The sequence below is a fragment of the Triturus cristatus genome, chromosome 4_1, assembly GCF_964204655.1.
Source record: "Triturus cristatus chromosome 4_1, aTriCri1.1, whole genome shotgun sequence".
Classification (NCBI taxonomy): Eukaryota; Metazoa; Chordata; class Amphibia; order Caudata; family Salamandridae; genus Triturus; species Triturus cristatus.
Window position 1 is genome coordinate 1,012,516,697 of NC_140585.1, and position 14,450 is coordinate 1,012,531,146.

The window sequence follows — 14,450 nt, forward strand, 5'->3', positions numbered from 1 at the left end:
TGAGGGCTGTGTGACCTGGCCTGCCTGGGCCCAGCTCTGCCCCTGATGACCTTGGACTACGTGTCCTGAGGACCGCACTCGGCATGAAGAGGGCACTCCCAAGACCGGAGAAGACATGAGGAGTGCCCCAGGGATCTTGAGGCCGGCAGCGCTGTGCTGCAGAAGCATTCCCAGGGAATCCCGGCCTAGGGCCTCCCCCCTGTGCTGCAGGAAAGTGGAACAGGGGCCTACCCCACATTTCCGTGGCTCGAGAAGCCGCCAACGCGAACTGGAAGTCACGCGAGGAGCGCCTGACCCGGGGCATGGCCGAGAGTAAAGGGCCGTAGCAGCAAGGGGAAGCCGGGCGACGAGCGCCTGGTTGTGGGCGTGGCCCGCACTCTGCGGAGAAAACATCGCCAAGCCGGAGTTACAGGCGGGAGCCTACCCCATGCTGGTAAACGCCTAAGCAAGAAGGAGACTTCGCTCCAGATACATGGGCAGGCCCGGCCGGAAGAAGCGCGGCCGGAGAGGAAGTCAGGCAGCGTCAGCCTGTTTAAGGGCGGGGCTCTTGTGTGATCGAGTAGAGCCCCGCGGGTGGTGACGATGATCGAAGCAGGGCGAAGGCGGACGGGAGCCTCGCGGTCTCCCTGCCAAAGTTCTGCAGTGTCCCAGAGGGAGGCTAAGATGACCCCGATGAGTGGGGCCTGTGCCGGACACTGCAGGTGACTATCAGAGGCTACTAGAAGGAGCGGGGAGCTCCGACCAGCCATGAGTTGGCCAGACCACAGCAAGAGGAGACGAGCCCCAGATGGGACCAAGTGGTTGCACCAGGAGGAGCCCGGTGAACGGGGCTCCTCCGGCACTGTTGGTGCAAGTGCCAATTCCTTTTTGGGCCCACTCTAGAAGCCCCAGTGAGGGGGACTGAGGAGGCACTTGGATGCCGCTCGAGGAGCACAGCTGCACCGCCAGAGCGCGGGCAGCTGCAACGAAGAGGCACCTTGTTTTAGTGTCCTAGAGTGGAACTTGAGAGGCACTGTGGTGCCAAGGCTGATTTTCCCAGCTGTTCTGCGAGAGCGCGGACAGCTGCAATGACGGGGGCATTCTTATTTTGATAATGAGGAAGGGGTGAGATGCACCCCCGCCCTCCTGTGCATCGCGCACATTTCTCTGCTGCATCGGCAGCCGGAGGGCCTGGTGGAAGGCCCTATGGTGATCGAGCTTTCACTTTTGGGGCAGAGGTCATTTGGGGACAGCCCAGATGGGCCACCAGAGGAAGGCCAGTGGGCCTGTGAGCACCTGAGCTGCTGGGAGGGCGCAAGGCCCTGAGAGTGTGCATAATGTGTTTATGCCTGAGATGATGTATACACCTAGGGAGTGTTACCACGGTACACTTCTAAATGTGATTTATGCCTAATGAGTATCTGCATAATATGTTCTGCTCAGTACAGTATTTTACCAGTAGTCACTGGTTGTGTCATTACTTACCTGTTCTAATGGTTCTGACAGTGGCCCGATTGGCCCTGTCATGCATATAATCCCCTGTGAAGTATTGCCTAATGCCCGGTGGCAAGTGTATATGTGTGATTATGATCTAATGTGTTTATGAGTAATACAAACACTATTTTTACATAACCTTGTGTGGAGTTTCTTTTGTAGTGTGCCTAGTGTGTCGCCGATGTGTATGTGTGTGTAGCGCGAACGCTTTACACATTGCCACTGGGATAAGCCTGACTGCTCGTGCCAAGCTACCAAGGGGGTGAGCAAGAGTTATATTCAGCGTGTAACTCCATTGTCCTGACTAGAGTGGTGGTTTTTGCCTGGCTTAGGTGCATGCCCTAAACAACCAGAAATCCCATTTATAACAGGTGCCTGCTGTTGTTTTTGACCTCTAGAGACTGTTTTCCGCTGGGAACTGGAAAAGTAACGCAACTTCGAGAATCTGCACCTGTTTCCGACGCATCACTATGCCTGCATGCGGCTCAAGTGCACCGATCTCTGAAGTCCGAGATCACAGCCCCTATTTCGACACAAGGCCTGCTGTGCGACTGCATGAGTTCATGCATTGTTCCAGATCGTCGCATCCCATCGAGGCACCAAGTTTGTCGCAACATTGGGGGACGCCGTAAGAAACCAACACATCACCTCCCCACGCAGTAAGAAACCGACACATCCCCTCCTCTCTGGTATGGTACCAATGCATCACCTCCCCAGCGCTGCTGTGAGGATACCATGCAAACAATTCAACTTGTGGACGATCGCCCATTTGATATGAATTGCAACGTCCTGGTCACCATGGATATTACATCCCTTTATACGAACAGTCCCCAGGGTGAGGCACTGAGAGTGATGAGAGAAGTTCTGAACAAACGTCTCAGGCCACACAGAGTCCCAACTAAATTTATCATCAAACCCCTTGATGTAGCCATGACTAAAAACTTCTTTAGTTTTCAGGGTGATTTCTACATAGAAAAGAAAGGAGTTACTATGGGGACTAGCTTAGCGCACAACCTAGCAATTATCTTCATGGATGTATACGAACACAACTACATTCTGAGCAAACAAAACCCCTACAGTCAGTGTATGGAGCTATGGCGTCGTACATTGACGACATATTACTGATCTGGCAAGGGAGTGAAAACCTACTTAAGGAATTTCACTCTTGGTTGAACAACTGCTCCAATGATATACAATTCTATTTAGACTACAGCAATTCCACAGTCAATGTTTTTGGATCTAGCTATAAAAGTAACCCTGGATGTAGTTTGCGTAGTAGCGCTACGCTTAGCTACGCGAAGTGCACTTCGCACTACGCGAGCTATGCGTAGCTACGCAAACTGCGTAGTGCACTGTGCAAAATGCTGTTCACACTGATTGCACAGTGCCGGATGCATGTCCGCACTGTGCAATCATTGCAAACCGCATCTTGCACAGTGCAAGCGGTTGTTTTCTGCCGCTCAAGTAGATTTGTACTCGAGCGGCAGCTTTCTCAACGCGAACTGGTAGTTTCTCATCGCGAGCATACACGACCACTCGCAATGAGAAACCTGACCTCCCCGCGTAAAGAATCTCGCCGGGATGTTTATTTTCCATGCTCGCGATCAGCAACTTGATGTTGCTGATCGCGAACGAGGAAAAAGTCTCACCAGGATGTTATTTTGCTCGCTCGCGGTCGCCAACTTGACATTGAGTACCGCGACCAAGCAAAAAATGCCCGCTACGTGTTTTTACACTGTGGTACGTGCAATTCGCGTAGCGCGTAGTTGCGCAAACTACGCGAGCGTAGCGTAGTCCTACGCCCAGGGTTATATAAAAGCAGAAGGCAAACTTTACACCAGCCTTTACAGAAAGGTGAGTGAACGCAACACTCTCCTGCGTTACTCGAGTCACCATCCACGCAACCTTAGGGACAATTTGCTCTTTGGGCAATTCCTAAGGTTGCGGAGGAACTGCTCCAGAAAGAATGACTATTTCCTAGAGTCAGCTGAACTTATGTCCCGTCTGACCGACAGAGGCTACCTGCTCAGACTATTAAAAAAGGTGCGTAAACGTGCATGGTTCAACAATAGAGATCCCCTTCTGGAACCCAAAGAGGGAGGGACTAATGATCAAGACAGGTTAGTCTGTGTGACTGCATTCTGTACAAAGAGCAATACCATCAATAAAATTATAAACAACCACTAGAACCTGGTGACAGATGAACTTGGTGGACTACCACCACCCATGCATGCGTTCCACAAAGGCATGAATGTAAGGCAACATGTTGTCAAATCCGTTTTACCCATAGAATCGAGAACTTCAAAGATGACGCTATGGAACATCCCGCCCATGTAGGGACATTATAAATGTGGGCAATGTAGGGCGTGTCCCATGGTCAATGAATTGAAAACTTTCACACACAACTACAAATACACACTTCAAGCTCACACTAACTGTAACTCCAGCGGGGTAATCTACGCCATTTCCTGTCCATGTGCTTTTGTATATATAGGACAAACTATACAAAAAGTATAAAGTCCCATATCCTGCAACACTGCAGTTGTATACGGTGCCAGGTACAGGGAGCACCCCTCGTGGAACATTTTACATCATTTGGGCACACACCGGAGAGGCTACGTTGGTGTGTGATAGAGAAGGTACACCAAAACCCCCAGGGAAGGGATTTTGGTAGAATTTTGAGCCTACGCGAGTGTAGATGGCTACATCGCTTTGATACTGTAGTGAGAGGATTAAATTAATACGAGGAGATCACCAGACAGGTGTCCACAATATTTGTTGCCAATAGGTCCTTTCATGGCAATCTCCTGTGTAACACATATGTAAATGTTGTTTTTTAACCCAATCCTGTTTGCTCCTACTGAAAATTGGCATCCTATGCCTTTAGATGTGATAAATTACTGTTTCTTTTCTTTTCTTTTTTAAATGCCTGTATTTATGTTCAATGTGAAGTGCAATTGTGATGTCATATCTGAATAATTGCGTACCACTAGGTTGGTACTTAATTTGTGAATATATCCAAGCTTCAGCACTGGTCGCTAATTGCCTATACACACTGATTCTTAAATCTGAATTGTGAGACTGCACCTTTTGTTTAATTTTACACTGTCAGTTTTAAATACTCATTGAACGATTGAGTCTATCTTAAATATTAGAATGGTGACATCGCACCTTGAGGCGTTTTGTAATTACATTGAAGACGCTATAGAAAGAGGAGCTGGCTTTTTGTTTAATTGTACATTGACAGTTTTAATATACATTGAACGATTGTATCTATCTACAAATATTAGAACTGTGACATAGCACTTTGATGCCTTCTGTAATGCTGTAGAAACTGTGAGCTTATTGAGTCTTTTGGCCCTTTTTAATAGTGTCTGGTTGACTCCGCCCCTTTTCAAGGCCACCGCCCCCTTTTCTTAGTGTAAATGCTCCTGCGGTTTGCTGCTCAGTTGGCTGCTACCGCGATGGAGTAAGGACGTCGGTCAGATAGTCTCCAGGTAATTCTCTTTCACAACCGACAATCACCTATGAAGGCCTTTTGCTCCTTAGATAGTATTTTAATTAGAATTCCCTTCCTCCCTTTTTTCTAGTTGTATAAATTATGCTGTGCCCCGGATTGCCTGATTCATTCAGCCAACTCTTGCCATGCATATGGGCCTGAATATTACGTTCCATGGATGGTCTGGGCACCACCGTCATGGTTTACACCTACTGAATAACGGCATTTGTCCTTAGTTGGCCCTTGCCACTTTATGGGTGAGTTACTACAGCCAGTCTTTGTGTACCTTTAGTGTACAATCCTTATGGACCCTTGACAACAACTGTTGTTATTATTATTGAATTGCAGGCATTGGTGTAACCAGGTTTTGGACTCCTATAAAGCATTGCAAGATTGATGAGGTGGGTTTAATACATTACTTCCGCCATTTGATGTGCAGACATCACGCCTGGGTAACCTATTAGGTCCCGGTTCTAAGTTCCTTGTTTTTACTCTGTAGGGTCACTTCACCTGTCCCCTTGTCCTGAGGAAGATCCACATGGCTGAGGTATTAAAGTCCCTCGGTTGCCGAAAAGCCAGATCGAAACATCGATGCTATCCCGCACGGCACCTGGACCAATTTCCCCTTCCCCATTAACCCTGTTTACAGCCTTAAGGAAACTCTCCTTACAACTTTAGAAAATATAATTCAAATGAATAATTTGCATGTGACTAGGTTGCATCTAACTGTTTATTGGATATCAGTTCTGTACAGTCTTGTAAATATATGCCCTTTACTTTTCTACACACTTTGAGCTCTCTTGACTCCTTTATATACACTTGAGCACTCTTTCTTACACGTTCCCTAGGATATTCTCCTACCTTCTTGACCCTCTAGTGATTGTTCCTTTAAATGACTAAGTAAATATATTGTAATAATACCTAGTGGTTTTTCTGCACATTTGTTTGTTTTAATTATTTTCACGATTTACAGCCGTTTTTGTGAGCTGATTAATGTAAGCTCAAATAAGTTGATAATTCTGCTAAACTAACTCTTCCTTGAATAACTGGCCCAGGACCTTTCTTTCTTTATAAGAACTGATACCCATGTCCAGGGACTATTTGGGAATACCTCATTGTTTATAATGGCTGTAAGGAACTGACGCATCACCTCCCCTGGAGCAAGGAACCGACCCATCACCTTCCCTGAGTGTAAGGAACCAACGCACCACCTTCCCTGCGGCCCTTTTTGTTTGCTTGCATGACGCACCCAAGGTACTTTGTGAGAAAAGTGTTGCATCTTCAATTTGCTTTGAACTGAATTATTTCTACCATCTGAAAGTCATATTTTTATTACTGTACTGTGGATTTTTGTTGTTTGGTCTTGTTTTGGTTTAGATAAAGATTACTTATTTTTCTAAACTGGCGTGGTGTTCATTTGTAGTGTTTTCACTGTATTACTGTATGTGTTCACAAATGCTTTACACACTGCCTCTGAGATAAGCCAGTCTTCTTGTGCCAAGCGACCAAGGGGGTGAGCAGGGTTTGTTTTAGAAGTGTATTCCCCTTACCCTGACTCAAAGCACGGGTCCCTATTTGGACAAAGGTACCTACCTCTGCCAACTAGAGACCCCCATTTCTGACATTGGTGGTCAGCTGTAAAGATCTGGACTTGCATTTGTGTCTTACATACAGTGATTGGTGTGCACTACTAGTATAGTGCAGGCCATTACGCGATCACATACATTTGGTAGAATTTTTTCTTTTTAAAAATATTTGCATCCTGAGAACTGCCAATTTTTTACCATGAGTAAACCAGCATCACTTGCATCTGTGGATATCTAATTTGAAGAAGAAAGGGTTGATACCTACACTGTAGCATAACTTAAAGCTGTCTGCAGAAAATTTAAAATCTCTGTGAGAGGCCTAACCAGAAAGGAGGAATACCAGAAGGCGCTGAGGGCCTGGTTGCACTCAAGGAATGCCAGTGAGCATACTGAGGAGCCTATGGTGGACGGAGAGAACTTTATGGGTAGCAGGAGGGGCTATTGGGCCTGAAAGGAGGAAAGTTGCCTTCCAGGGGGGCAGCAGTTTAAATTCAAAGGGTCTGTCTCCAGAGGAGTTGGAGGACCGGAAGAGATGCAGAATGCATGAGTTGGATCTCACAAAGCTCAGGCTGGGGAAGGAGTGTAACATCAAGAATAAGAAATTGGAGTTGCAGAGTAAGAAATTGGCCATGGCAGATATTTAGAAACTGCAAGAAGCTGGAGTGAATGATTTGCAGGGGCTCCATGATTTGGTTGCATGGGAGTACTTGTCAGATAATTGTTTTCCAGAGCTACGTCAGCACTTGATTGACAGTAAACTGATTGACCCCAGGATGCTTGCTGTGGATGCAGACCGCTGGGTCAGTACCAGGGTCCAAAGAGGCCATGTGGGAGACTCCGCCAAAGGTGGGCAGGTTCCCCAGCAGAAGAGTGGGGGGACAAGGTAAACAGAAGGAGTTCCAAAAAGTCCCAAAAGTAATCCCCAAGGGAACCAAGGAAGGGTTCCCAGCCTCCCACTGAAAAGAAGCCATGGGTCCCGACAGGTAAGCCTGTTCATGGGGGTTCCAAGGCATGTTTTGGTTGTTGTCAGGTGGGCCACTTCCAAGGGGATCCTAGGTGTCCCAAGAAGCTTACCACCGCACCCACTGGTGCACCGCCCCGTGAAATGGCTAGTGTAGCCGTGGAGGAGAAGACGAGTGCCCAAGTGGGGTTGGGTCCTGCAGAAATGTGACTGGTCTCTTTAGGAGACAGTGAGATGGTCCCAAGAGCTCATCTGCCTGATAACATTAAGAGGTACAGGCAGTGGGTTACCATCAATGGACATATTGTGGAGGCTCTGAGAGACACCGGCGCCAGTGTGACAGCTGTCAGTTGTTGGCTGGTGTCTGAAGAGCAGGTGGTCCCCAACACATTCTACCCAGTAGTTGCTGCTGATAACTCAAGAGTGCCTCTGCAAAGTGGCACAGGTTCCAGTTGAGTGAGGGGAGGTCTCAGGTACCTTGAAAGTAGCTGTGAGGCCAGCCATGCCTGTTGACTGTCTGCTAGGCAATGATTTGGGGAGCTCCCGTTTGGCGAAGGTGGAGCGGAGGTCTCATTTAGAGATGTTGGTTCTGCCTGAGTGGGTGTGTGTGACCACTCAGTCAATGGCAGCTGGTAAGGGAATTCAAGATGACCTGGAGCCTGAAAGAGTGGCCCAGGTGGCTGCCAGGAAGAGAAGAGGTAGGCGAAGTGAGAAACCAGCCCCCAAAGATCCCACGGTCCAGGAGGAGGCAAATCTTGAGGGAGATGCCCTGGAGCCTACAGGGGAACAAGGGGCTGAACTGGGGGACCTGCCCGAGCTGACCCAATGACAGCAAGAAGGAAGCCCAACCAGGGAGGAATTCAGCCAGGAGTAGCAGAAGTGCCCGTCTCTTGTTGATTTGAGGCAACAGACTGCAAACCAGGCAGCAGGTGATCAGTATGGATCACATTGGATTTACTGGGAGAGTGGTATCCTGTATAGCGAGCCTAAGGTTGCTGAGCCTGGGTCAGCCTTTGTGCTGGTGGTACCTCAGCGCTTCAAAGCCTTCCTATTGGGTCTGGCTCATGATGTGCCTTTGGCAGGACATTTGGGGCAAGACAAGACCTTTGAAAGGCTTGCCACCTGCTTATACTGGCCCCAAATGCGTACGAGTTCTGACACTCATTGTAGGTCTTGCGAGACTTGCCAGGCAAGTGGTAAGAGTGGGAGGAAGTGTAAGGCTCCTCTCAAACCTTTCCCTGTGGTCAGCACCCCCTTTGAGAGGGTGGGTATTGACATTGTGGGGCCTCTGGATCCCAAGACAGCCATGGGCAACAGGTTTATCCTGGTCTTAGTCGACTATGCCACCCGCAAGTCATCCCTCTCCGGGCTGTGACTGCCCCAGTGGTGGTGGTGGGTCGTGCATTGATGGGGATTTTCTCCCGAGTGGGGTTCCCCTGAGAGGTGGTGTCCGACAGTGATATCAACTTCATATCTAAGTATATGAAGTCCCTGTGGCAGGAGTGCGGTGTTATCTACAAGTTCACCACTGCTTACCACCCCCTAGGTAATTGGCTGGTTGAGAGCTTCAACCAAACCATAAAGGGCATGATTATGGGTCTTGGTGAGCCCATGAGGCATAAGGGGGATGTCCTCTTACTGTGCCTTTTGTTTGCTAACAGAGAGGTACTGCAGGAGTCCTCAGGGTTCAGTCCCTTGGAGCTCCTGTATGGGCATCCTGTTAGAGGACCTCTAAGTCTGGTCAAAGAAGGCTGGGAGAAAGCTCCCAGTAAACCTCCCCAGGATGTATATAGCTACATGCTAGTCTTCAGGAACCCGACTAAGCGCTTCAGACATCTCACTCAGGCGCCTCTAGAAGCCAGCCAGGAGGAGATGAAATGTTGGTATGATCAGAATGCCACTCTGATCGAGTTTCAGCCTGGACAGAAAGTATGGGTCATGGCCCCAGTGGAGCCTTGTGCGCTCCAGGATAAGTGGACCGGACCATTTGAGGTGGTGGAACACAAGAGTACAGTCACCTACTTGGTGGACTTGTAGTCTCCTAGGAACCCTTTGCGGGTCCTTCATGTGAACTGCCTTAAGACCCACTTGGAGAGGTCCGAAGTGGGCATGCTACTGGCAACAGATGCTGGAATGGTGGAGAAGACTGAGACTCTTCCTGACCTCCTGTCTGAGAAGGAACACGATGGGTCAGTGGACAGTCTAACACTCTCCCCTGCCCTGACTCCTGAACAGCGGAGCGACTGCCCCCAACTGTTGGGACAGTTTGCTGCTCTGTTTTCCTGGACCCCTGGTGTCACTCAGTGGTGTGTCCATGCGGTCAGTCCTCCTGAGTGACTGACAGGGTCAAGGTTTCCATCAAGAAGGAGGTCTCCAAGATGTTAGCGCTAGGGGTGATTGAGCCCTCAAACAGCCTTTGGGCCATCCCAGTGGTCTTGGTCCCAAAGGCTGCTGCACCCGGTGCCACGCCAGAACTCCGGTTCTGTGTGGACTACCGAGTGTTCAATTTGGTCACCAGGACTGACTTGCACCCCATCCCCGGAGCTGATGAGGTCATAGATCAGTTGGGAGTTGCCCGGTACCTCAGTTCATTTGACTTAACGTCTGGGTACTGGCAGATTGCTTAACTGATGGGGCAAAGGAGAGGTCAGCATTCTCAACGCCAGAGGGGCACTACCAATTCCAGGTGATTCCCATTGGGTTGAAGAATACCCCTCCCACCTTTCAGAGGTTGCTCAACCAGGTGTTTGCTGTACTGGATAATTTCAGCGCCATCTACCTAGCTGATATAGCAGTATTCATTGCCATTAGGGAGGAACATCTGCACCACCTCTGGGAAGTGTTGAAGGCTCTGCAGAGGATAGGCCTCACGATCAAGGCAAGTAAGTGCCAGATCGGGCAGGGTACTGTGGTGTACTTTGAACACCAGGTAGGGAGCAGCCAAGTGGAGCCTCTACAGCCAAAGATTGATACCATTCATGCTTGGAAACCCTCCGAGACCCAGCCAGAGTTGAGAGACTTCTTAGGACTCACTGGGTATTACAGGAGATTTGTCAAGGTGTATAGCACCAGTGTTGCCCCCTTGAAAGAGCTGACTTCCAGGAAGCAGCTCAGGAAGGTGAACTGGACTGACACCTGCCAGAATGCTTTTGATGCTCTGTAATCTGTCATGTGCACGGCGCCCGTGCTCAGGTGCCCAGCTTTTCAAGGGAATTCATTTTCCAGACAGATGCTTCAGAGCATGGTTTGGGGGCTGTGCTCTCAAAGCTAAATGAGGAGGGCCAAGACAAACCGGTAGCCTTCATTAGTAGGAGGTTACTTCCACGGGAACAGAGGTGGAGTGCGATTGAGCGTGAGGCATTTGCTGGGCGCTGAAGAAGCTGAGGCCCTACTTGTTTGGGACTCACTTCGGGTTCAGACCAACCACCTGAGATGGTTGATGCAAATGAGGGGTAAGAATCCAAAGCTGTTGAGTTGGTCCATTTCCCTATAGGGGATGGATTTCAAGGTGGAACACCGCACTGGTACAGAACACGCCAATGCTGATGGTCTGTCCATATTTCTCCACCTTAGTGATGAGAACTCCCAGGAGGGTGGGTAGTTCACCCCACGTTCAGCTGGAGGGGACACATGTTAGACCTGGCACCATTGTCGTGGGTCTCCCCTGCATTTTTGCCTTTTCCTCCTGTGTTTTTGCTGTGTGTTGGACTCCGTTTTGCTGGTCTAGATGCTTTGGGCACTTTGCCACTGCTGTTCAGTGCCAAGTGCAAGTGCTCCTTTTGTAAATTGTTGTTATGGATTGGTGTTTCCATAATTTCCTATTTGATTTATTAGTCAGTCCCAAGTACAGTGCACCATGTGTGCTTGGGCCTGTAAATCAAATGCTGCTGGTGGGCTGCAGCACTGACTGCGCCACCCATATAAGCAACCTGTAAATGTAACTCTGGCCTGCCATTGCAGAGCCTGTGTGCAGTCTGGTACTGCCATGTTGACCTGGAAAGTGCACCCGCTTGCCAGTCCCTAAGCTTCCCTTTTCTTACATATCAGTCACCCCTTAGGTAGGCCCAAGGTACTCCTGTGGGTAAGTTGCAGTATCTGTGAGAGGTCGGACATGCCCTGATGTGTGTTGCATGTCCTGATAGTGAATTACTACCAATTTTGTTTTTCACTATTGCCAGGCTACCTGTTCCCATAGGACAGAATAGAGAGTTTGCTTATAACATCATATAAACATAACTACCCCTGGGAACGAGGTGAGAAAATAAAGTTTAGTATGCCTGAACTCAGAATGTTAAAATGTGTCTTTTAGTGAGGGTGATTTTTACGTTCTGTGTTTGAAAATACCACTTTTAGAAAGTTGGTATTTTCATGCTTAGCCATCCTGTGTCTCTGCTAGGTTTGTGTATTGCATGTCTGGATTTTTGGATGACAGGGGCTGGGGAGGAGCAGTGGCTCCAGAGAGCCTGATGAGTCAGGGCTAGGCTGCATAGACCTTGGCTGCATTTAGAGTAGGGGGAGGAGATTTCCTTTCACCTGAATGGGCCTGGCCTGCCTTCCACAATGCTGTCTCCACCTCCTGCTAGGAAGCTGCACCAGAGAGTACAGAACCGGTTTTGACCAAGCACAGGGCTCCTCTGCCACCAGAGAACAAAGGAATTAGAAGTATAAACATTGGAGCCCAGACCCCAGAACTTTAGATCATTTATGGGTACCTAGAGGAACCTTTGCTAAGGAGAAGAGCCGGAGAAGCTGAGGAGGAATACTGCCTCTGTGCTGTTTGCTGTCTGGGGTTGGCCTGCAGTGGCTACTTGCTGCCAAGGAAAGGAAAAAGGGACTTTGCAGTTTGCTGTGTCCCCTGCTTGAAAGAAGATCTCCAAGGTCTTGAATTGAACTTGCCTCCTGTTCTGAAGTCTCAGGTACACAAAGATTTCACCCCAGCTTCTCTGAACTTCCTTTCTGGGAGTTCTGACCTGCAAAGAGGTGCCTGCTGTTGTTTTGGACCTCTAGAGACTGCTTTCTTCTGGGAGCTGGAAAAGTAACACAACTTCAAGAAGCAAGACGCATCCGCACCTGTTTCTGACACATCACTGAGGAAATCGTCACAGTGCCTACCCTTGGCTTGAGAAATCTCTGCACGCCGCATCGAGTGCACAGATCTCCGAAGTCCAAGATCACCGCACCGATTTCGACTCAAGGCCTGTTGTGCGGCTGCAAGAGTTCACGTATTGTTCGGATCGTCACATCGAGGTGCCAAGTTTGCCGCATCGTTGGGGAAGCAGTAAGAAACCGACGCATCACCTCCCCACGCTTTAAGAAACCGACGCATCAACTCCTCTACGGTAAGGAACCGACGCATCACCTTCCCCCAAGCAAGGAACCAACGCATCAGTTTCCCTGAGTGTAAGGAATCAACGCATCACCTTCCCTGTGGCCTGTTTTGTTTGCTTGCGTGACACATCCAAGGTACTTTGTGAGCAAAGTCTCATATCTGCAATTTACTTTGAACATGAACTATTTCTACCATCTGAAAGTTATATTGTTATTACTGTACTGTGGATTTTTGTTGTTTGGTCTTGTTTTGGTTTAGATAGGATTACCTATTTTTCTAAACTGGTGTGGTGTCCATTTGTAGTGTTTTCACTGTATTACTGTATGTGTTCACAAATGCTTTACACACTGCATCTCAGATAAGCCTGACTGCTCATCCCAAGCTACCAAGAGGGTGAGCAGCGGTTATTTTAGAAGTGTATCCCCCTATCCTGACTAAAAGCAAGGGTCCCTATTTGGACAAAGTACCTACCTCTGCCACTTGAGACCCCTATTTCTAACAATGGGCATTTACCCTGAAATTTATGAATAATATCTCACTTTTTCGTGAGTGGATTTTGGCATTGGTATGTTTTCCATTTCCGCTCTTCATCTTCCCCACGTCTTCAACAAGGCCGACGCTGTCATCGCACCCCACCTGCGAGACATCATCAACACATCCTTCGACACCGCCACCTTCCCCGAGAGCTGGAAGCACGCCGAACTCAGCGCTCTTCTCAAGAAACCCACAGCGGACCCCACCGAACTCAAGAATTACCGCCCCATCTCGCTCCTCCCGTTTCCAGCCAAAGTCATCGAGAAGACCGTCAACAAGCAGATGGCCGCATTCCTCGAGACGAACGGATCCCTCGACCCCTCACAGTCCGGCTTCCGAGCCAACCACAGCACCGAGACCGCCCTCATCGCCGCCACCGATGACATCCCAGCCCTGATGGACAATGGAGAAACAGCGGCCCTCATCCTCCTAGACCTCTCCGCGGCATTCGACACGGTCTGCCACCGCACCCTAGTACGGCGCCTCAGCAACATCGGCATCCAGGACAAGGCGCTGGAATGGATCATCTCCTTCCTCGACGGAAGAACACAGAGAGTCCGCCTACCACCGTACAAGTCAGAGGCCTCCGAAGTCATCTGCGGCGTCCCCCAAGGATCATCTCTGAGCCCCACCCTCTTCAACGTCTACATGAGCCCCCTCGCGGCCATCGTACGCAAACACAACCTCAGCATAATCTCCTACGCCGACGACACCCAGCTGATCCTCTCCCTGACCAACGACCCCGCCGCCGCCAGAGCCAACCTGCACGAAGGGATGAAAGAGGTAGCCGAGTGGATGACGACCAGCCGCCTGAAACTGAACTCGGACAAGACGGAGGTCCTCATCCTGGGCTCCTCACCCTCCGCCTGGGACGACTCCTGGTGGCCTCCCGCCCTGGGCACCGCACCCAAACCGACAGACCATGCACGAAACCTGGGCGTCATCCTGGACTCCTCCCTCTCCATGACCAGGCAAGTCAACAACGTCTCCTCGGCGTGCTTCAACATCCTTCGCATGCTACGGAAGATCTTCTGGTGGATCCCCACCGAGACCAGGAAGACCGTCACC